This window comes from Triturus cristatus, chromosome 3_2 (assembly GCF_964204655.1).
Source record: "Triturus cristatus chromosome 3_2, aTriCri1.1, whole genome shotgun sequence".
Taxonomy (NCBI): domain Eukaryota; kingdom Metazoa; phylum Chordata; class Amphibia; order Caudata; family Salamandridae; genus Triturus; species Triturus cristatus.
In genome coordinates, this window is record NC_140584.1 from 212,387,349 (window position 1) to 212,410,212 (window position 22,864).

A 22,864-nucleotide genomic window follows, 5' to 3' on the forward strand; every position below is an offset into this window, starting at 1 on the left:
CCCCACCCAGAATCAGGTGGCAGTCCTTGCATTGCCCCATCGAACTAACAGGTAGGTAGCCATCTTAACAGGGAGGGGTGTTTGCCATGAGGAAGCCTGCAATTCAACTCCCACCAGGATCTTGTCCCACCCCAGAGCAGGATGCAGCACTCCACCCCATCCAGAAGCATGTGGCAGCCATTGTATTTCAACAACCAAACTTACAGGTGGGTAGCCATCTTCACAGGGAGGGAGGTTTGTGGTGAGGAAGCCTGCACTACAACTCACACCAGGCAGCCTTGTCACAAAGTACACCAGGATGGAGTACTCCCACCACCACGAACCATGTGGCAGACATTGCATTGCTCTTTTCAAACTTACAGGTAGGTAGCCATCTTAACAGGGAGGGGAGTTTGGGGGTGGGAGGCCAGCACTCCAACTCCCGCCAGGTCCCCTTGTCCCACAGCTGAGCAGGATGGAGCACTCTCCCACCCATGACCATGTGGCAGACATTCTATTGCTCACCTTCACCTAACAGGTAGGTAGCCATCTAAACAGGAAGGGGTGTTTGTGGGTGGGAGGCCAGCACTACAACTCCCACCAGGCCCCCTTGTCCCACAGCTCAGCAGGATGGAGTACTCCCCCACACACAACCATGTGTAAGCTCTTGCATTGCCCCATCAAACTAACAGGTAGGTAGCCATCTTAACAAGGAGGGGTGTTTGTTCACATCACACTTACAGGTAGGTAGCCATCTTAACAGGGAGGGGTGTTTGTGGTGAGGAAGCCTGCACTACCACTCCCACTAGGCCCCCTTGTCCCACCCCTGAGCAGGATGGAGCACTCCACACCACCCAGAAGCATGTGGCAGCCATTGTATTTCAAAAACCAAACTTACAGGTAGGTAGCCATCTTCACAGGGAGGGTGGTTTATGGGTGGGAGGCCAGCACTCCAACTCCCACCAGGCCCTCGTGTCCCACAGATCAGCAGGATGGAGTACTCCCCCACCTACAACCATGTGTCAGCCCTTGCATTGCCCCATCAAACTAACAGGTAGGTAGCCATCTTAACAGGGAGGGGTGTTTGTGGGTGGGAGGCCAGCACTACAACTCCCACCAGGCCCCCTTGTCCCACAGCTCAACAGGATGGAGTACTCCCCCCACCCAGAAAAATGTGGCAGCCATTGTACCTTACCAACCAAACTTACAGGTAGGAAGCCATCTTCACACGGAGGGGGTTTGTGGTTAGGAAGCCTGCACTACAACGTCACCAGGCACCCTTGTCACAAAGCACACCAGGATGGAGCACCCATCCCACCCAGAACCATGTGACAGCCATTACATTGCCCTCATCAAACTAGCCGGTAGGTAGCCATCTTAACAGGGAGGGGGGTTTGTGGGTGAGAAGCCAGCCCTATTACTCCCACCTTGAACCCTTGTCCCAAAGCTGAGCAAGATGGAGCACTCTGCCACACACCCAGAAAGATGTGTCAGAAATTGGCCCCAAATGTGCTACAGAGCAGGTAAGTAGACAGTGCATGCACCCAGCCATTTCACTCAAAAAGCACGGAGCCATATTACCACACCAGCCCTCACATCCCACCAAACTTGGCATAGATCCACTAGCCACTTCCAGTGTGCAGACAGCTAAGCGTATGTAGCTGTCACAGAAACCAAAGTGTGACTCATCAAATCACATGTTTAAGAAATTCAGGGCACAATCATGCACAGCATGGAATGCTATCTGTAAGTACCATGGGGGCAGAGCGTCAAGGCCCATATGAAAACAAAACAAGCATGGTCAGTAGTAAAAAGAAAGCAAATCACATGATATGACCAAGGTATGCATGAGATTACAATGGCTAGATCATGTTCAGATGTAATGTCTTCCATGCAGAGTAAACAACAAAGATGCTTTACATAAAATTGTTGTGCTGTTAGTCATTAGCTGATGACATGTCCTTGTAATCACACAATCTGTACATGGTGCATGGTATCTGTTGACATGTCACACAATGGACAAGTAATGTATGTACCTCCACATCATGTCATGATGCTCAGTAACGTGCAGCCATACAAAGTGATCTCAATGTAAACTGTGTGGTATATAACATGTAACATACAAACATCTAACACCAAGCATGTGGGGTGCACTTCAATAACCTTTTCCCCACTGTTCCACAGGTGACCAGGAACTGACAGCGACAGATGACAACACCAACCTGCAGAGCCAGTCCCCCCCCCAGAACATAGACTCTCTGATGCAGACTCCCTAGATTCCTTGGATGCGGAGCCAGAAGCCTGCCCATCAGGCATGCCAATGTGCAACAGGTCGCAGGACCCCACTGTCCCCACCGCTACCACCTCAGCAACAACAACTGCGCTGACCCCTGCTGTAATGACCTGTGCGGCCTCCACCACCACAACCACAACCACCACCAGTGCTGCCTGCAACACTGTCTCTGCCTCAGAGGATGCCCACACCACCCCACAATCTGAGGAGGGCAGGGAGAGTTAGCGGGTGCGTAGAGTGGTGATGCAACAGGTCTGGAACAGCAGGCCAGGTGGGAGGACAACTGGGAGACAATATCAACCGGACACTGAGACCGAAGCCCTGGCCAACATCGCCAGAGTCCTCGGGGCATATGAACAAGCTCAGAGACACACGGGCCAGGCTCTGGAAGAATCACATGAGCTCTGCCTGCTGCTGAGGTCCATAGAAACACGTATGGGCCAAATCGTGGACCTCTTGTGTCAGCTTGTGGGTGTCCTGAGAGACAGGCCTGCGGCCCGCACAACAGCTCAACCAGTAGACCAAAAGTACGCTCCACCACACGACGTGTCCTCCCATGGGCATCATTGTAGCGGACTTCACCCGGGCTCCTGGGATTCCTCAGTGGGCTCAGCAACCAAAACCGGTTCGGATATGCAGAGTCACCTAGGGGTGAGACACCATGTCACATGTATAGCACGCTACTTGTCTCTACGTAAACACCCACAATCCACACACACACTCTGAATGCATATTTGCCATCAGCTGTGGTATGATGCTGTTACGCAGGATGTAGGAGACATGGCTGATCCTGGATATTTGGCACAGACATGTGAGATTATCATTAAGGGTGGGCGGAATTTGCGAAAGTGCCTTTCGCAAAATATCACGAAACGGCAAAAAATCTCCGCAATCACGCAAAATTTTGCGTGATCGCGGAGATTTTGTGCTGATTAATGCGTTACTGAATTTGCCCTTCAACTCGGACACCTGCTTTATTTTTATCTGTAAGGCTTACAGATATAAATAAAGCAGGTGCCCGAGTTGAAGGTCAAATTCAGTATAAGTAAGTGCTTCCTGTTGAGGTTTAATTTTTGTGACAGGAGCATCGTGCCAGAATGAATCCTGCTCTGCATATTTATTCAAGAAGATGCCACCGTTTTGTGCAATACCTCTACTCAACTCAAACCAAGTTTTGAACGCGAAAGTGTAATATTACGACACCATACAATGCACAAAGTACTATCACACATTGGCACTTTAACACAATACTAATATGTTCTCAACTGAAACAATAGTCCAAAATTAACATTTCTATGCTACACTTAGCCCTTCTATTCATTGTGACACCATCCACTTGCTCTCACAATTGTATACATTTTTATACACTCATAAACATAGTCACTCATTCATTCCTTCTCAGTTCATTAGCACCTTTCAACATTGACAGCGGAAATAGTAGGGGTCAAATTAGTACAGCTGGGATTGTAGATTAGGTGAGCCTAGCATCTAATTTTATGACTTTCTGTTCTCTTTAGGTTGTGTGCTGTTGACTCTCCCTATCAACCTTACCTTTTCTCGAACATTAGTGCTTTTCCAGGATTTTCTCACAGTTGTCTCATAACTTCTCTCTCCATAAGTTTATTGATAATGGGGCTACAATGTGACTCCTCGCCGGAATCCTCATCAGATGATGGTGCCCTGGGATAGATGGGGTAACAGCAAGAGGCTGGGGACAACTTGTCTGCCACAGAAGTCATACTTCAAGCAATAAGAAACACCATAATAACTGTGCAATCAAAAATAGGTGAGATCGGAATGGACATGGCCTTGCCGAAGGAGGACGTGCCAAATGATGTGGGCTGGGTAATGAAAGCATAAGGATGCGTCTCGGAGCTCAAAGATGACAAAGGGACACTACACAATACTGTTCAGAGGATATCCACAACTCCCCCGAAACTGGAAGACGGACGGAAGATGTAGAGGGATGCGTGTTTGGAAACATCCTGCAGAGCATAGGCATACCAAAGAGTGTGGAGGGCAAACACTCTGAGAAATTCTTTGGAGATAGGCTCAGCATGCCAATCACGGATGAAGAGCACGCCCTGTGCGTCTCGGTCAAATGGGCTCACAGATAATTGGTGCAAAGAAGACTGCCAGCGGGGAGCCCACACCAAGCCACTTTAATGTCCGATTCTCCAAACCACAAAGACAGGGATGCCTTCTTGAAAGCAGACAGGCTAAAGAGTAAGGGTGGGCGACAATTTGAATTTTCGCTTCCCTCGCGGATTGTGGAAGTTTCGAATTTTTGCAATTTCCGGGAGCAGAACGAAAATTGTCGCCCACCCTTAATTATCATATCCACCTGGCATACCACTTGATTAATGGAATGGAAATGCTTCCTATTCCTGTAGATGTGCTCACGTGCCTGTGGTGATACCGGCCAACATGTGTGCAGTCAATGGCACCAACAACATTAGGGATGTGGCCAAGGTCATAAAATTGACCCTTCACAGCTGCCTATTCATGCCTCCTGGGGAAATGTATGTAGCTGTCCTTGTAGGTCATCATAGCGGACAGGACATCACGTAGCACCATGCTGAACCTGGGTTGCGACATTCCACCTGCGCTGGACACAGTGTACTGGAATGAACCAGTAGCAAAAAATGCAGGGCCGCCATCACCTTACACATTGGTGTCAAAGCAGTCGGATAGGTTCTGCGAGGCCTCAGATGGGGCTCCAATAGAGCACATAGGTCTTGAAGGGTAGGTCGATCCAGACGGAATTTAAGTATGATGTCCTCATCCTCCATGTCCGCCAGCACTGTGAATGGACGATGCACATTTGGTCACCTCCTAGGTGAGATGAAAGGGGACACATGTCAATTAAATCCTCCTATGAGATGTGTCCAACATCTTACGTTTTGACTGACACAGCGCTAACAATGACTGGCATCAAACTTCAGCTTACAGCACAACTTACATTTAGGGACACCTAGATCTAAACTCGCCATACACTTGTTCAGTATTCACACAGTGAGTAACCCCAAAGCAGATTCAGACTATGTAAATGCCAAAAGGTACATTTCAACATCTTGTGTCACCAGCCCTGAAAGTATTTGACACAGCACATGTGTGAGACAGCAACAAAGCTAACTTCTACGTAGCTGCTGTACCTGCCACATCTTTTTGCGTAAGTCGGACAGGGCACACATTAACAGCACAGTGAGCACAGTGTGTGCATAAAGATCTAGTATGCACAGGAGCATCGGCAATGTACACAGTGAAATAGGCACATCATGTAGTCAGACCTTTATTATTGTGTATAGCTTAGCCATCTCACACATTGAAATGTGTACATATTTGAGAGTCCATCACACCACTGATCTGTGTACATGCACAACAATATCATAAGTGATATGTGAGGGAATACATGCCAATGCATATAATCCTGTGCACTGACATGGCATGTGTAGTCATCAGTGGGCTAAATGTTACACTAGCATTGGTTTGCACTATCTGGTGGCATGATTCATGTGTACACTGTACAATGTTGGGAACTGGCCATTGCCACTGCCACAGCATGATGTGTCCATAGGTGCCATAAGCAAGCACCCCCACTGCAATCACGGCCATAGGCACCAATGTCAAGCGGCCAAATCGCAGTAGCGACTGCCTGGCCCCTGCGGTGTCTTACCGCTAATTCCCATGCCCTTACAGCCAATGGGAACCGCAATCACGGTAGTGATGAACACATTGGAAAATGGTGGTTGGCGTGCTCCGCCACCACAATCATGGCCATAGGCATCAATGAATGTCAAGCGGCCAATTCGAGATAGAGACCGCCTGGCCCCTGTGATGTGTCACCGCCAATGCCCATGTCCTTACAGCTAATGGGAACCGCAATAGCGGTAGACAAATGCAATTTTGAAAATCGCGGTAGGCGTTCTCCGCTACTGTGGGGTTGGTCATTGGATGCAATTGTAAGATGCAAGATCGCGGTAGCGTCTGCCTGGCCCCTGCGGTGTGTCACCGCCAATGCCCATGCCCTTACAGCCAATCGGAACCACAATCCCGGTAGACAAATGCAATTTTGAAAATCCCGGTAGGCATGCTCCGCTACTTGCGGGGCCAGTCATTGGTCGCACTTGAAAAAAGCTGACCTGGAAAACCAATTGCAGCAGCTTAGTACCACTGAAACTACTCCAGTGGGCTATATATGTGTGGGAGAGAGCCACACATTTCCACTGCTTCCAGACACGGCTGACTGACACTCTTCACCACCACCTGCTGCTTTTCCTGTCTCCTGGACACAAGGATAGCGAGGACTGAGAACATCAGGGCCCGTCCCTTCACCACAGAGGAGCTGGAGGTCCTGGTGGACGAGCTGCTCATACAGTATGGGAGGCTATATGGTGCTCCTAATGTCATGGTAAGTGTTTCAGAGTGAAAGCAGGGGAGTGCAGGGAGTGCACACATGAAGTTGATCTGCTGCAGTATGTGCCTGAGAGTGTGGATTTGTGTGATAAACTGCCTAGCATGCTGACTTCAGGAAAATGGGGTTTGTAGCCTATTTTACACATTTCCCGGGCTGCATTTCAGGATGGGAGGGACATGCTGTGTTTTTGCAGCCATACAGTGACACTGCAAGTTTGGAAAGAGTCACGACAGAAATTGCCTGTGCTAATGGTTGTTTGAGTCCATGAGGATTTCACTGGCTCAATTGTGACATTACAAAGACTTTTCATCCAGAGGGTACTGATGGTAGTGTGTTTGACTTTACATTACCACCATGGATATGTAAGAATTATGCACAAGAGTGAAATGCCTGAGTGTGACACTCTTGGTGGAAATTCACCTATGACACAGCAGATTGTTGTACTTCTAAAACATCCCCCTTCCATTTTCTTCATTGTGTGTACTGACTTGCATGTGTAGGCAATGTTTGCCCTCTCATATTCTACATGATGGCCCACGTTAGATCGCAATGTGAGCCCCCCTGGCCTGCACAGTTACTGCCCAATTTGACAGGGACCCATTACTAAATGGACAGATTGAGACGTCTGCTACCCTATTCATCAATGAGCTATCTTAGGCCTGTGGATTGCACAAGACAGACCTTGTGAGAAGGGTGTGAGATTGTAAGATCATGTCCCTAAATGTGACCTCCATGACACAGTGAGCCATTCACAGGGCAAGGACATTGAGGGGTGTGCAGTGTTGGACACAGTGAGTCTGCCCCAACACATCATTTACAATGTAATGTATGCCTTGCTCCCTCACAAATTACATTGCAGATGTGGGCCTTCTTCACATTGTTTTCTGTGTTGGCATTCTGCATGTGTATGAGATGGCCAGGTACTGTGTCCATCCTCATACCAGCATGCATTTAGGTATGAGTATCTCATGCTAATGAACTACGTGTCATGCTGTATTGTCTCTGCTAAACATATCTGAATAGCTGTGCTGAGTGTGTGCATGCTCCTGTACTGAGACACTGTGGTACATAACCCAGTGTGACTGAAATGTCCCCTTCTTGTCTCCCATGCCTGCAGCTCAAAGTCCACCAGCATAAGGCCGTATGGAGGGCCATTGCACACAAGGTGCGGGCGGGCTCTGGTTGTCTCCAACCAACAGCTCACACACTGTCACAAGAGGTGGGATGACAACTGCAGACTGAGCAAAAACCTAGCAGAGATGACACTGGGGCTGCTCCCTCGGACTGACAGATTGGCGCGCAGGAGCATGACACCACTAATGTCCCACATCTTGGCAGTTCAACAGCCAGAGCTGGATGGATGCTTGAAGGCCCATCAGCAGCAAGTTGGTGGTGAGTATTCTGAGAAGGATGACTTTGGGTGTGAGTGACTGCATGTATTCCAACCCTGAGCCAGTTCGGAGCTCTGTGATGTTTCTTGTGTGATGCAATGGCTTGTAAGTGGCCTCTGTGTTGGGTGCAGCTGTCGTGCATTTTCGCTACATGTACTTTCTCATGTCTTTATTGTAATGGCCCTTGACATTACATGCAGAGTTGAGGCCTTATGGAATCGGCTGCATTAGGGGAGTCATGGACATCCCCTTGCAGTGAACGGCAGTGTGCCTCATGTGAGTGTGCTTTCGTCGATGTGTGTAGTGCCTGACCTCGAAATTGTGAGAAAAACACATCTGACACCAATGTGCAACTGTAGTTGTGCACCAAAGCACAACATGGTGGATGGCAGGAGCTCATGGCTATTGCAAAATGACATTTTGGAGTCTGTTTCTGTGTTGTCCCCTTATGGTGACTCCATATGTAACTGTGACAACATGTTGAGATGTACATATTTTTCACCTACAGGGACCTCACCTAGGTATGCTCACAGGGAACTGTATGTCGGGTTACACAGAGGCACTGGCAAGCTATTTGGCTGTGTGGACATAACATGGGTCATTAATGCCAAGTGTGCATGTTACCATGCATGTTTTGAGTTTTGAATTAAGGTTGCACATGCAGACTGCACAGGGTGGTGTGCAAAATTGGTATATCCTCATCTTGTTTTGTGCTTTGCTTACATATGATGTTTGTGTGTATGGCACTAAACTGAACCTACGTCTCTGTCTCTTGCAGCATCTACCGAGGGCACAGAAGGACAGGGGATGGACACCAGTGGAGAGGCATTTTGCTCGACTGCTACACATGAGTTCACTGACACTGATGTGACCAGCGCCTCCGAGGGGGCAGGAGTGCCCTTGAAGAATCACACCCAGAAACACCAACATCAACGTCATCTAACGCGAGCGGTGACTCCTCAATGTTGGCTGGCACAGGGAGTGGGAGATTTGCCTCCTCTTCCAGTGCCCCCACCCTCGCAGCTACTTCCACTAGTGCTGTACGTGCCCGCAACAGTAAGAAGGAAAGAGTATCCTTCCCCCAGGCACCGCTGCCCCTGCCCCTGCATCCCCTGCTGCCCTCAGTTTTGAGGCTGTGGACCTTTTGCACCAGCTGTGTGTGGGTCAGACAACTCTCCTGAATGCCTTCCAAGACCACGACAAGAAGTTGGCACAGGTAGTTGCCTTCATGGAGGGCATTCCTTCTGACGTGGGTGGGCTACACCGGACTGTCCAGTCTTTGTCCTCCAAAGTGACGGCAGGCATTCAGCTGTCACAGGCTTGGTGTCCAGAACTAGCCCCTTCAGCAACCCCCCTGCCATTAGCCTCCCTGCCAGTGGCTACATCTGACGAGAGTGACCACACACCACAGCCTCCAGGTCCACAACACACAGCACACTACAGCTGCACCCCAAGTGGTCCAGAGCGCAAACACCATCCCCCAAACAAACAAAAGTCAAACAGGAGCACAAAGGCAAAAGCCCTTCAGGTGACTCTCAGGGGTATCAAGCCAAGAAGCAGGCCTCAGGCTCACATGCCTCAAAATCACCCCCATCCAAGGACACTCCCATCCCAAAAGCGGCTCCCAAAAACAGGCAAACAGTTGCCGTGCCTGCTGTGTAGCTGGTGCCTGCTAAGAGTCCACAGAAAAAGCCCTCTAAGGCAGATTCACCCACACTCTCAACTCCCACCCACACCCCTGGGAAGCTGGGACAGGAGGGCACTGTGGGGGGTTCACATGGTCAACAGGGGATGGAGGGGAAAAGGCAAGGTCAGGCCACATGTACCGCCAGATCCAGCAGATCCCAGAGGGAGGGCCACCACCTGCACCTGATGCACCTTTGGTAGAGAGTGTGCCTGTTGTGCCCGCTCCACTTCCCACTCCAACCAAGACAATTATTACCTATCGAATCCCCAAGAAGTGGAAAGGCAGCCCTCCACATTCTCACTCACACACTGAGTCTCACGGCAGCATGTTTCTGCCTCCACGTGTCACCACACCACCCGGTCCAAGGAGCCCTCCAGCTCCAACAGCCACTGATGCCTCTACCTCATCTGGTCCTCTCACTCCCAGGTCCAGTACTCCAACTGGGCCTGACAATCAGACACCTCCCAGTTCGACTGAAAGCCAAGTCTGAGGCAAAGTCACCCTCCCACACCTATCTCTCCCAAAGTGGTGCCTGGACTGCCAATTATTATCCCCCTAGCTGTGTTGCTGACCATGGCAGTGTACTAGTCACCCATTCCCTGTGCAGGTTCTCATGCACACATGTTCCTCCTTGGCACTATGGACTGGCCACTGGCCTTTTTGTTTGTAATTTGGATGCCCATTTCCTCTGCAGGCTCTCATGCACACATGCCCCTCCTTTGTACTATGGACTGGCCACTGGCCTTGTTGTTTGTAATTTGGATGCCCATACCCTGTGCAGGTTCTCATGCACACATGTACCTCCTTTGAACTATGGCTGGCCACTGGCCTTGCTATTTGTAATTTGGATGCCCATTCCCTGTGCAGGTTCTCATGCACACGTGTCCCTCCTTTGCACTATGGACTGGGCACTGGCCTTGTTGTTTGTAATTTGGATGCCCATTCCCTGTGCAGGTTCTCATGCACACATGTACCTCCTGTGAACTATGGACTGGCCACTGGCCTTGAACTTGTCTACTTTTGATGCCTATCTGGGTAATATGTAATAAAGACAGTCACTCCTGTTGTCTGCTTTGTCAGTGTCCTTGCCAAATAAAATGTTTTATGTATGGGTATGATTTCATGTGACACGTGCCCTGTATGCCACTTTAACATTGCCAATTGCTTGTTTTACTTTTTCAGAGTTTGCCAGAGGTGACAGGAACTTTAGTTTTTATGGACTCTGAGGCTCGAGGGTGCAATGCTTGTACACATGTCATGTTAGGATGCAATACCAGAACAGAGGGGAATTCTATCCACAGGATTACATGCGGGCTGGCCAGGGTCCATCTTATCTCTGTGATCTTTCTTAATGTGTGAACAGCAGTGTTGATGTGTGGTCATCTTGTGATGGCCTGTCTTCCTAGTCACATGCGTATATTTGTATGTGTGCACTTGAGTCGTCATGAAGTGTGAAGGAGGTGACTTGGTCAGTAGTGTTGATGTATGTTTGCCCCTGCAATGCCAACTGCACACAAGAAGCTGAGTGCCTGTTTGTTTGAATTGTCAGCCATGTGCTTCAGAATGTGGGCATATGTAGGAGTTGTAGGTTGTGCACTGTGCAGTGTGTTGGTGTGTCCTTGCACTCCTGGGGGACATCTACTTGTTGTTGCTGCCAGTTGTGAGTATGCAGAGTGTGTGACTGCCAAGCCGGTGTTGTGTTTTGTGGATCAGCAATGTGTTTTGGTACATTTTGTGCTCACTGTGCAGACCTGCTCAGCCACACTGACATTATCTGTGAGTTTTCCGATGCATTGCTGTCACTTGACCCATTTTTGGCTCTAGTATGGTAGTGAGATGTGGAGTCATACCATACCCTTTCTGTGCTTTCTGATGCCTACCCATTGTGAGTAACTCCTCTATGTGTTTGTGTACAGTACACTCCTGACCTGTCCACTACTGATGTAAACACCACTTCAATCTCATGTCACCTACCCCTTGGGTTGCCACTTCATTTGTTACACTATGCTTTGTGGTGCTGATCTGTGCACAGGACCAATGTGCCACTCAGGACAGTTTCCCAATTAGTTATGTGTGATTTGCTTGTACTGGTTTGCAGTCATGGTTGCTCGTGTGCAGTGCAAATGTTTGTGCTGCACAGTCCTCTGGTCATGTTGTTGGCACCTGGGTGTCCCTGAGTTGTGCATCTGTGGGCGTTGGGTAAGCTGTATGTGTGTTTGCTGAGGTACTGCTACCCTTCCTGAGTGTGATGTTGTCTGTGTGCTGTGCTGATTAGTGTTGTGGGAGTACATGTTGTGGCACTGAGATGTGTGTGCTACTGATTTGGTTGGTGTGCACACACTGCATGCAGTGCTGTCAGTGTATGTTGCCTTGTACTTGCCTGGTGTGCATCCCCCTGATGTCCAGCTGAGTTTGCTATGTGATTGATTGGCATGTGCATCTGTTGACTTGTTGGTGTGGATGTATGCAGAGTTTGGCCTGTGTTGGCTCTTTCTACTAACAGATGCTCTGTGTGTGTGATGTTCTATTTGCATGACATTGTGTGTGAGTAGTTTGTGCATTGTGATACATTCTGATGTGTGTTGCAGGTGTATTGTGCACTACTTGTGTGTCTGTCACTTGCAGCAAGTTGTAGTCTTGTTACTGGGCTTGTTGTGAGTGCACAATAGTGCTATGTCCTCCTATATTTGACCTGTCACTTGTCAGGATTGTGCATGTGCATGCTTGTGGTACACTATGACACCATGTTGACTTGAGGGGTTGTGCGGTGTCTCTGTCTGTGTTAGCTATTTGTCCCATTGATCCCAGTTGGTGTTTGTGATTGATTTTAAATTTTGTAATTCTTGTTTGTGTTGGGGTATGGTGTCTGTGCATTGGTCCTGAGTGACAATGTTGTGTACTCCTGTTCTGTCTGGGGTCCCATTGCCTTTCCAATGTTTGGGTGGCCATATGTGGGCTTGTTGGACTTCTGTGTATGTTGTTTGTGAGGTTTGTGTTTGGCTATTGTTTTTGTGTCAGCATTATTTCAGGCATCCCTGAGTGTGTGTGTGTGGTGTTTGTGTATGTACCCCAGAGAGTGTGATTGGTTGTCAGTGAACTCACAGGACATCATTTGCACCATTCTGTGTGTTTAACACTGGTGTTGAGTGTTGCAGGTGTGAGGTGGGTGGTGGAGGGGTATGTGTGAAGGTCATTCATGTGGTTGACAGTCATGGAGTGTGACATTGAGCCATGTGTGGTGTGCCAATGACATACACTTGTCAAGTAAGTTGAGACAGATGTGTGGCTAGTCATTGTTTGACTTCAGACACTTCCTATCATCACTGTGCCTATGCATGGCTTGTCTTGATGTATCCCAGAGTTGTTGCACAGAGGTCACTTTGGTTTAATTTCACTCTCTGTGCCACCCATGTACGATAGGTTGCCCTAAGGGTGGTGTGAAATGTTCCTTCTCTTGTATGTGATGTACAGATGCTATTTGGCTTGCTCCATGGTTTTCCATCTCTGTACACTTCACTTTTGGCTTGCCCATTTATTTTCCTCCATTGCTGCTGACATCTGGTATGTGTATGTGGCTGTATGTCAGTGTGGGGTGTGTCTGAGTTACTTGACAGGCAGTGTGGACCATTCAGTGGATGTTCATATGCAGTGTGAGTCTTCATTTTGTGATTGGACTCAGTTTGCTTCACATGAGTGGAAGGTGGGTATGAGGAGGAGGGATGCCCTGCCCTTGAGCTTCTGTGCAGGGTGTTCCTCTTCACCCCCACATTCTAAGACAGACTCCCTGGTTGTGTGGTGTGTGAGGTGCAGGGTCTGGCTACACCTGGAAGATGAATTGTGCATGGGGGGCACAGGAGGAGCACACAGCATGTCCCCAAATGGGTGTGGGAAGCGTAGTGTATGAGGGGTGGAGGTGGGGGCCTGTAATTCTTTGTGGACTGCCCATGCCTGGCGCCGGCCCTGCCTACTACATTGTGATCAGGTTTTCCCGTGTCTGCACCGCTGCAGTGACGTGACCGGAAGATTGTAGTGATTTTGCGGTTGATGGGGGACCCGGTATAGAGGGGTGATTTTCTTAAAGGTAGGAAATGTGTGGGTACATTTTGGGATGTGTTCCTGTCCCCACCAGAGTGTCTGATGTGGACAGGAACCATATGTCAGCACAGGAGTTGTGTGTTGTGGTTGTGTGCGGAGTTGTGTAATTGCGTACCTGCGGCGTTGTCCGCGACGGTGCATTACTTGCTGGTAGTGAGGGAGGTACAGCACCGAAAAGGCTTGGAGAGCTTGATCCATTGCGTTTATGACCGGATGGAGGGGACCGGGAGTCTGGTTTCGCACTCTGCTTTCGTGCTTCTGCCGTCTCTGGTTGGGTGGTGTCTCCGCTGCGGTCTGACAGGCTGTTTGGGGCAGCCTGATTTGTACGGCGGATGGGACGTCATTCCGCATGGTGGTGGGTCTCTATTGGCTCCCACCGCTGCGGTGGCGGGCACATATTTCTTGCGGTTCACATTGCACCACGGCGGATGGGAAATGGGCTATGTTTGCCCATTGTAATATGGCGGGCGCGAAGAGCGCTGCTGGAGTGCGGAAAAATACATTTTCCACGATCGCAGGCACCGCGGTTGTGCCTCCGCCCGCCATCCTAATGATACCCTTAGTGCCTAGCACCCTTGGCTCTAAACCAAATGGGTACTTTTTGCAAAGGACCAGGTCTTTAGGTGTAGCTACAAGAATGGAGTGATGCTTGCTAGATGTCTTTTTATGGTGTAAATAAAGCAGAAACGTTGTTGCAAATACTCACACGCAATATCTTCACTGGCAGACATAAATTGTAGTTAAAATGCTGCACTCCCAATTATATCATGCAAAAGCCTTCAAATGTGTAACAGATGGAAAGAAGACTTGCATTTCAATCTTTAATAAAAAATTTAAAGCTTGGTGGAAGTGGTACGTATCTGGCTCTTCCATGGCACACACATTATTATGAGCTATTGCAGAGCAGGTTTCCGAGGCTCAATTTTGTACAGGCTGCCCTCTCAAAAAATAGTGATTAAAAATGGTCTACCACAGGGCTGTGTATTGACCTTTCTTTATCCTGTTTGCCCTTCATTTATTAAAGCTAATCCTAATTTTGTCTGAGGTGTGAGCATTTTCTCCCAAAATGAGAGACTGACACATTCCCTGTTTGCTATAACCCGATGATTTAGTAATTATGGATGTAACAATAATAGGATTGAAAAGGAAATTAGATCCAGTTGCTATATATTGTGATAAGAAAATAATGGCAATTAAAATTGATAAAATTATGACTTTGCTATTTGGTCATCAGAAGAAGAAATATCTGTGATCCTTTAATAGGATAAGGGTAGAAGAAGTTTCCTCTTAAAGGTACCTTGGATTACATTTTGGGTCAAATTTAGCTTGAAAACTACATCTGAATTCCATTAAAGTACAAGCACTTCCCTGTGTCCTGGTGTGATACAAGTTCAATGGGGATTATGGAGGTATTTAAACGATTTACAATATTTTAAGGTGATGGTGCCAACAAAATGCCCTTACGGTATACACATTTTTTACATGAGTGGATATTATGACTGGAATAAACTGGAAGGCCAGTGTCGGAAAAAACTCTTAAGCATTCCTCAATCGTCTGTGGTTCAACTGATAAGGACACTGCCTATCTCGGGCCAAGGAAAGTAGTGGCATCTCTAATGGTCTTGTGCGTGTTACCATTGAGCAAAGATGGGTACTCTCCATCTTCCCACATGTAATTCTTGTCTCTTTCTCATATCGTCTTCCTTACAGATTCTTTGTGAGCTCTTCGCATATGGAGCCCGTTGTTTGTTGAAACAATCGGCCTAATGTATCCAGACCTGCGGGTCTGTCTTCCATATATTTTGTTTGTGCAACAAACAGTTCCCATGAGTAGTTCTTGTTTAGGATGTTTCCCATTTTCTTCAGCCCCTTGTACAAGAGAAAGGTGACGGGGTCATTTCCCCTTTTTGCACTTAGGCAGAGGTTGTTCTTTAAGCCCTACTCGATCTTGGGCTAGGTAAGGTGGGAGGGAGACACCCCCTTGCCTGGACTGACAAGAAGGTGTTATTTTCCCTTCTTCCCATTAGGCTATATGCAATGGGTTTAGAATACATCACCCCTTATTTGGGTCTTTTGCGAGTGTGGCATTTTTCCTTCCTCATCCATAGGCAAGGCCAGGAGGGTGGGTGTCATTTGCCCTTGCCCCAGGACAACGCTTGTGTATTTTGACAATATGGGGGCATGTGCCCTTTCTGGCCCTTTTACAAAAGTGGGGAGGGAATTAACTCCCCTCTTGGACAAAGCAGGGTTCTGTGATTAGTCGTTTTGGTAGTCACCAGGTCTGGAGAAGCTCTCCAGCTCTTTTCTTTTTGTTTTTGTTTTCCAGCCTGTCAAACAGGCAATAGAGAGATCTATGTCATTTGAAAATTAAGCTGCTTGTGCTATAGGGACTTTAGCAATGAAATTCAATTGAACCAAAACTGAACCACCTGCTTCCTTCTTGTTTTTAACCACCAATAAGTGATTTTGTTGCATTTTACCAAGCGGACATTATTAGAAAACCCCACATCTTCCCCATGAACAGGGTGGGCATCAGCATCCCTGCTACATGGTGTATGACTTTCTGGTCTCACCTAGAACAAATACTTCTCTTTTTTTTTTTTTTTTATTAAAGTCAGGACAAGAGATCAAATCAGCAATTCATTTGAAAATACAAAATAATTTATACATTGTCATATCAATATATCTTAAAGAGCAGGGGTATAAGTGTCATAATTAAGTTGCAAAAGCACAGAATTTGCATAGTTATCGGTTGCAGGTACAGCATACAGGACAGAAGAAAGAGACGAGAAAGAAAAAAAAAAAAAAAAAAAGGGGAGGGGAGGGGAGGATCAAATAAATGTAGGCCTCCAAATTCTGTCTAGCTTCTGAAGAGAATTAACTCCTCTGATTTTAGCTAGGGAGGATTCCATAGTATAGATTTCTCTGACGAGAGTCCACCATTCCATCACATGTGGTGGATTGCTTGCAGTCCACGCTCAAGCTAGAATCAATCTAGCACAGCTTATTAAGATGTTAGAGAGATCCAATTGTGGATCTGCTTGTACATTGTTAGAGATCTGAAAGCCTAACAATACATTGATTATGTTAAGTGTTATTGCTCTAGACATAATCAGAGCCATCCCTTGTTCTACATTAAACCAGAATTCCGTAAGTTGAGGGCATGTATACAGCATATGTTCCAAGCTTGCAGCTAAAAGATCACATTTAGGACATCTAATTCGCTGATTACCAGTACTATTGCTGTACCACTTGGAAAGTCTTTCGGGAGTGTAATATAACTGGCAGATAGTTTTATAGTGCTGTAGCCTCAAGCTAGAAGAGTGAATTATACGATTTATATGACTGAGAGCAGAGGAAATCTGGTTAGCAGTGATATTAAGGCCTAATCGGGTGCTCCATTTCGCCGCAATATTCCCACAGTCATCTACTTTATATGAGATTAGAACACCGTATCCGAAGCTGATAAGTGATCTATCTTTGCTGGAATAGAAGCATGTCCAAATATCAGAGTCGGAGATATTTAAGATCTTCATTTTACGTATAAAATAGTCATGGATCTGTATATATTTGAAACGTGCATTTTCGGGTAGTTTGTAAAGTATTCTAAGTGTCTCAAAGGTCAAAAGACCGTCATTACCATATAGATCTCCGAGTGATACTATTCCAGCATTTACCCAAGTTTTAAATGACCCATCATGGAATATTCCTGGGAGACCTGAATTCGCCCATAAAGATAATTGAGAGTGATAAAATGTCGTATTGCATTTAGTCAGAATTGATTGCCAAATTTTAAAACTGTCTTTGACAGTCTTAAATTTTACTCGTTTAAAGTAGTTAGGATCATTCATTTTTGCTAAAAGCATGTTAGAATCCTCATCCATCGAGAGTTGATAACAAAAGCATGTATTCTTGTTACAGATAAACAGACTCCGAAGGCGACTAAGAAAAGCTGAAAAGAAGTATAATCTAAAATCGGGAAAATTGAGGCCGCCTTGGTTATAAGGCAATTTAAGCAAATTGATTGATCTTCGAGCCTTTTTGTATCCCCAAACATAGCTACTAAGAATCCCATCTAATAGTTTGAAATAAGAATTAGGAACCAAAAGTGGTATAGACCTAAATAGGTATAAGAATTTAGGTAGTATGCTCATTTTAATTAAATTAATTCGACCTATAATGCTAAGAGGAACCTAATGCTATTTTTTTAATGTTAAGACTGTTTCTTTAAGAAGGTCCTCATAGTTAAGAGTAATTATTTCATTAGTATTAGAGGAAATTTTAACGCCAAGATAGGTAGCTATTCGGCATGTACCTAAAATCGGAACGAGCGGCTGGTAATTGAGAATAACTTGTGTGAGTTAAGTTTATAGCCAGAAACAGACCCAAATTTATCAGCCTCCTTCAGGATACCCAATATAGCTTCTGGCACATTAGTAGAATATATCGCTATATATGCCGTAATTTTTAACGATGTCTGTCCATATTCAAAAGGGTTAATTCTGGGGTGGCCTTGTAGGGCAATTAGAAAGGGCTCCAGAGATAGCGCGAATAGAAAAGGCGATAGTGGGCACCCTTGCCGTGCTCAACGTAAGATTGGAAAGCTAAGCGAGGTTAACCAAGCATAGCTAAGCTTAGCTTTTGGTAGATCATATAGAGACTGTACCCATTTAAGGTATTGGCCATTAAAGCCCATAGTAGTCAGTGTAGACCAGAGATAGTCCCACCCGAGTCGGTCAAACGCCTTTTCGGCGTCCAAAAGTATCATACCGAGTGGGGTGGGACCAATCCCAGCCACGTCGAATGCCGTAATAGCCGTATTGATATGGGAAGTAGAATCTCTTCCCATAACAAAACCGTGTTGGTGAGGGGTCACAAGATAGGGTATACAAGGAGCTAATCACGTGGCCAGCACTTTAGCGAAGATTTTAGCATCTGTATTGATAAGTGAAATGGGTCGGTATGACCCACATTGGTCTCCTGGTTTACCTTTTTTTTTAAAAGAAAACGATCCTAGTTGTGTTCCAAGAATCAGGTGCTTTTCCGGTAATTCCTATGTTATTTATCACAATAGATAATACAGGTAAAAGTTCCTCTGAGCATAGTTTATAAATTTCAAGTGGGATAGTATCCTCGCCAGTAGCTTTACCTAAAGGGAGCGCATTGATGGCCAATCTTATCTCTGACTCGGTAATGTTATCAGAGAGCAGCTCAAATCCTTCAATCTGTTGATCCTTTACTAAGTTAGTGTCTAAATATTCTTGAATCTGATTCTTAGCCGGATGCTCCTCTGAGGTGTATAATGCTCTGTAGAATATAGCAAATTGCTCTAAGATCTGTTCTGGTTGAGTATATACTATATTATTTGGGTCTTTAATTTCTTTGACAAGAGTTCTAGATTTATCGTCAGCAACTTTATACGCAAGAATTTTACCTACCCTATCTCCACTCTCATATTGAGAGAGGTGGTACTTATGTGAGCTTGTCATATTTTTTTTCCATAAGCCTGGTTTTAATATTGAGCTTAGAGCTGGCTAATTTTTGACATGTATCTGCTAAATTTGATGAGCCCTGGATCAGAGCCAATGAGAGTTGTTTTTCCAATATACTTACAGCATTAACCAAGATGTCCTGGCCAAGTTTATATTTAGAGTTTTGGATTAAGACATAATGTTGTGTGAAACCCCGTATACTCGCTTTAACCGTATCCCAAACTATACTAGGTGTGGCTGAATTAATATTAAATGTTATAAACTCCAGTATATGTGCTTTTAATTGTGAAACATAATCCTTATTAGACAACAGATGCCGTGGAAATGTAAATGATCTTGGTTTTGGACAACTATGTTGAATATTGAAGGATAGTATAATAGGATTGTGGTTCGAGGCAACTCTCGGGCAGATCTCCATGGAGCTATTAGCTAATATATTGTCCGACACCCAAGCCATGTCAATTCTTGAACAAAGTTGATGTGGTGCCGAGCAGTAAGTAAAACCAGCGGCAGAAGGGTATAATGAGCGCCACGCATCTTTAATGTTATGGATGCGTCCAAGTTCGATAATAGCCACTCTAGATCGACACATCCTCTGAAATGAGTGATGACGGGTAGTATTAATATTGTAATCCATAATCAAATTAAAGTCACCCATTAGAAAAAGTTCTCCTCTACTATCGAGCAATTCAATATTTAGCCTATCAATGATAGAAGGATCATCTACATTTGAGCCGTAGAACACACAGAAAGTATAAGTGTTACCATACCATAGTATTTGAGCACTGGCCCATCGCCCAGCTTTATCGACCTTCGTTTTAGTTATTGCTAGATTTAGACCCTTTTGTCTTAGAATGGCGACACCTCTAGTTGGCATATTACATTCTGAACAAGCCACCACCTCATATCCTAATTGCTGGAGAAGCTTACGATCTGTATAAGTGATATGTGTCTCAGAAAGTAGAACCAGCTGGGGTTTATACATATTTAATTCTTCTGTAACAAGTCGTCTTTTATTCCTGCTGTTGAGACCTGCAACATTCCATGCCATACATCTAATTCTATCCATTGAATATATATATTTCTGCTCCCTGCTCATTATTTTGAGAATCCATGTATCGTTTCAGAGAAAGTTTGAAAAAAAAGAAAATCGTCTCTCTCATCCTGATCATTTGAGCATTTTTACCCACTCCCAACCTACCCCCCCGAACCCTATGAACCATCCAGAGGAGGTTCAGACTGAACCCCCACACCCAATCCCCAAGAGGAGAAGAACCTCTTATACCCTACTGCCGCTGGATGGGCAGCTCTAAAGAGAAGCAGCATAAGAGATCAACCTGCAAAAAACATAAATTTATTTGTTCATAAGCTCGAAAAACTCCAAACAATCCATAAATTCCATAGAATCCGTAGAATCCAAGTAGTATGATACTCAGAACAACTGTTTTCCCCCCCATCGACTCAGATTACCACCCCTCGACTCTCACCCCATGGAGATAGTCAGTATAGCATGCCAAAGTATAGAATAGTCCTCCACCTAAACATAAGTAAGTAAGTAAATAAGTAAAGAGTAAATAGTAGGTAACCACTGCGATAGTAGTTAAAGCTTCAAGCTCTTTTCCCTTTCCTATTCCCTTTCCTATTCTATTTCCCCCGTCAACTTAGATTAGCTTTTCCTCTCCACCTTCTAAGTTGTTAATTTAGAGAGCACCTGTTCTGCCTCCTTATCATCGGTGAATATATATGTGCGCCTACCATTGATCACCTTTAGGCGGGCTGGTTCCTACAAAAAAGCCTGACCTCCCAGAGACTTAAATGGGTCAATGACCTGGCGCAGCCGCCAACGTCTGTCCATAGTATTTTTACTTAAGTCGGATCGTACAAAAAAAGAGATAGAATCTACCAAAATAGGAGAATTTGGCCTGGCTTTGAATGAGACTGCCTGTCTGAGCAAAAAATTACCAAAGTAAATCAAAAAAGGACGAGGGGATTTACTGCCCTTATTCGCTGCATATATTGGCAATCTATGAACTCTTTGGAGCTGAGAGTCCCAGTCCCAGTCAGAAAGATCGGGAAAAGCCTTCTGGAATAGTGTCACAATATAAGTCCTCGGATCAGCCCCTTCAGATCCCTCGGGTATACCAAAGAGTCTTAGGTTAAGTCGCCTTTGCTGGGGAATTTTCTAGGGATTCCAGGGCATCACCCCCCTCATTATTACAACTTGGGCCTGTGTTTTCTAAACCAGAAGCAACATCGAGATCATCATCAATTACCCCACCATCGGGTATCTCACTGGCCGGTACTGATAGAGCCCGAGAGCCCTGGTTGAGAACGTTTCGTGAAGTGGAACCAGAAGCAGCAGGCTCGACCAAAGCATCACCATCAGATATGTCAATCACACCAGGCCCAGGTCCAGGCCCAGGTCGAGGAGTCTCCAAATGGGGCGGACTAATTAACTCGCTAATAACATATTCAGCATGATCCAGCCCAGCTCTGTCCGAGAGGGGCTCCCCCTGTACACTTGAAAAAACTGCTACAGAGGCCTCCCCAGTATTGCCACATATAGCTGAAGGACAAGCATCATTCAATATAGCAATCGAAGTAATTCCTGCAGACATAGTATGCTCACTGGGGCCAAGTCCAGACGCCGGTACTCCCCTGAATCCGCATCGCGACCGTCACTATGCAGAGAGGAACCCTCTTCGTTTTTCCCCCGGGTAACATTTGTATTCATGGGAGCCAGCAAGGGAGGGCGGATCAAGGGCTTACCCACACTGGATAGATGCCGGTCCAAAAGGAACGATCTTTGACTGCCTCCAGCGTCGTCCCCAGTCATGTTGATTGATGCAGCGGGAGCTCGAGAGCAAGCCGTAGGGACAGGTACTTGAGTTTGCGCTTGAAAGCTCTTTCCAGCGCGGCCCCCCCGGGCATGTATTTTAGGAGCCATAGTGACCAGACTCAGGTATCTGTCTCCCCCAGAGAGTCTACGGATGTGAGCAGGACACGCTGAAGCTACGGAGAGCAAAAATCCGAAGCCAGCAGGCAAGCGAGACTCCGGCCACCTGAACGCCGGAAAGGAAGATTGCGCCGCCCACAGCAACCGCCGAAGAGTTTTCAGGAGCCGATTCATCAATCTTCTATTTTTCCATTCTTTTAATTCTTTACACCAAGCGGCAAAATCACTTGTCTTGTTTAGGAATTTAACGAGTATTCAGTCGCTACAAGTCCATAGTTCCTGTACTGTGAAGACTCACGAACGAGAGCAGGGATCTCCGCTGCTGCTGCTCCGTGGCGAGTCAGCCCGCCATCTTACTCCTCCCGAACAAATACTTCTCAAAACAAAATGTTTGCAAGAACAGATTTTATCTTCTATGAATGACCCACCTAACTTAAACAATTTCTAAATAGCTATTGTGAGAAAGCATTACGAAGCTGCTGCAAGACACGTGATTAGCGTGAGCAGTGCCTAGTAATAAAATAAACACATTTTATGGAAGGCCCGGCCCTAGA

The 22,864-nt window shown here is 46.2% G+C and overlaps 1 long non-coding RNA gene across 1 annotated transcript in view; it reads right to left on the reverse strand.

Annotated features, from left to right (window-relative positions):
- Positions 1 to 22,661, reverse strand: part of LOC146857040 (uncharacterized) — a 35,759-nt gene extending 13,098 nt beyond the window's left edge. Inside the window, exons 1-2 of the long non-coding RNA XR_014979529.1 lie at positions 22,124 to 22,661; positions 3,824 to 5,107 (exon numbers count right to left, since the gene is read on the reverse strand). This is a non-coding gene — a long non-coding RNA (uncharacterized LOC146857040). The remainder of the gene's footprint in view (positions 1 to 3,823; positions 5,108 to 22,123) is intronic.
- Between the last annotated feature and the right edge of the window lie 203 nt (positions 22,662 to 22,864).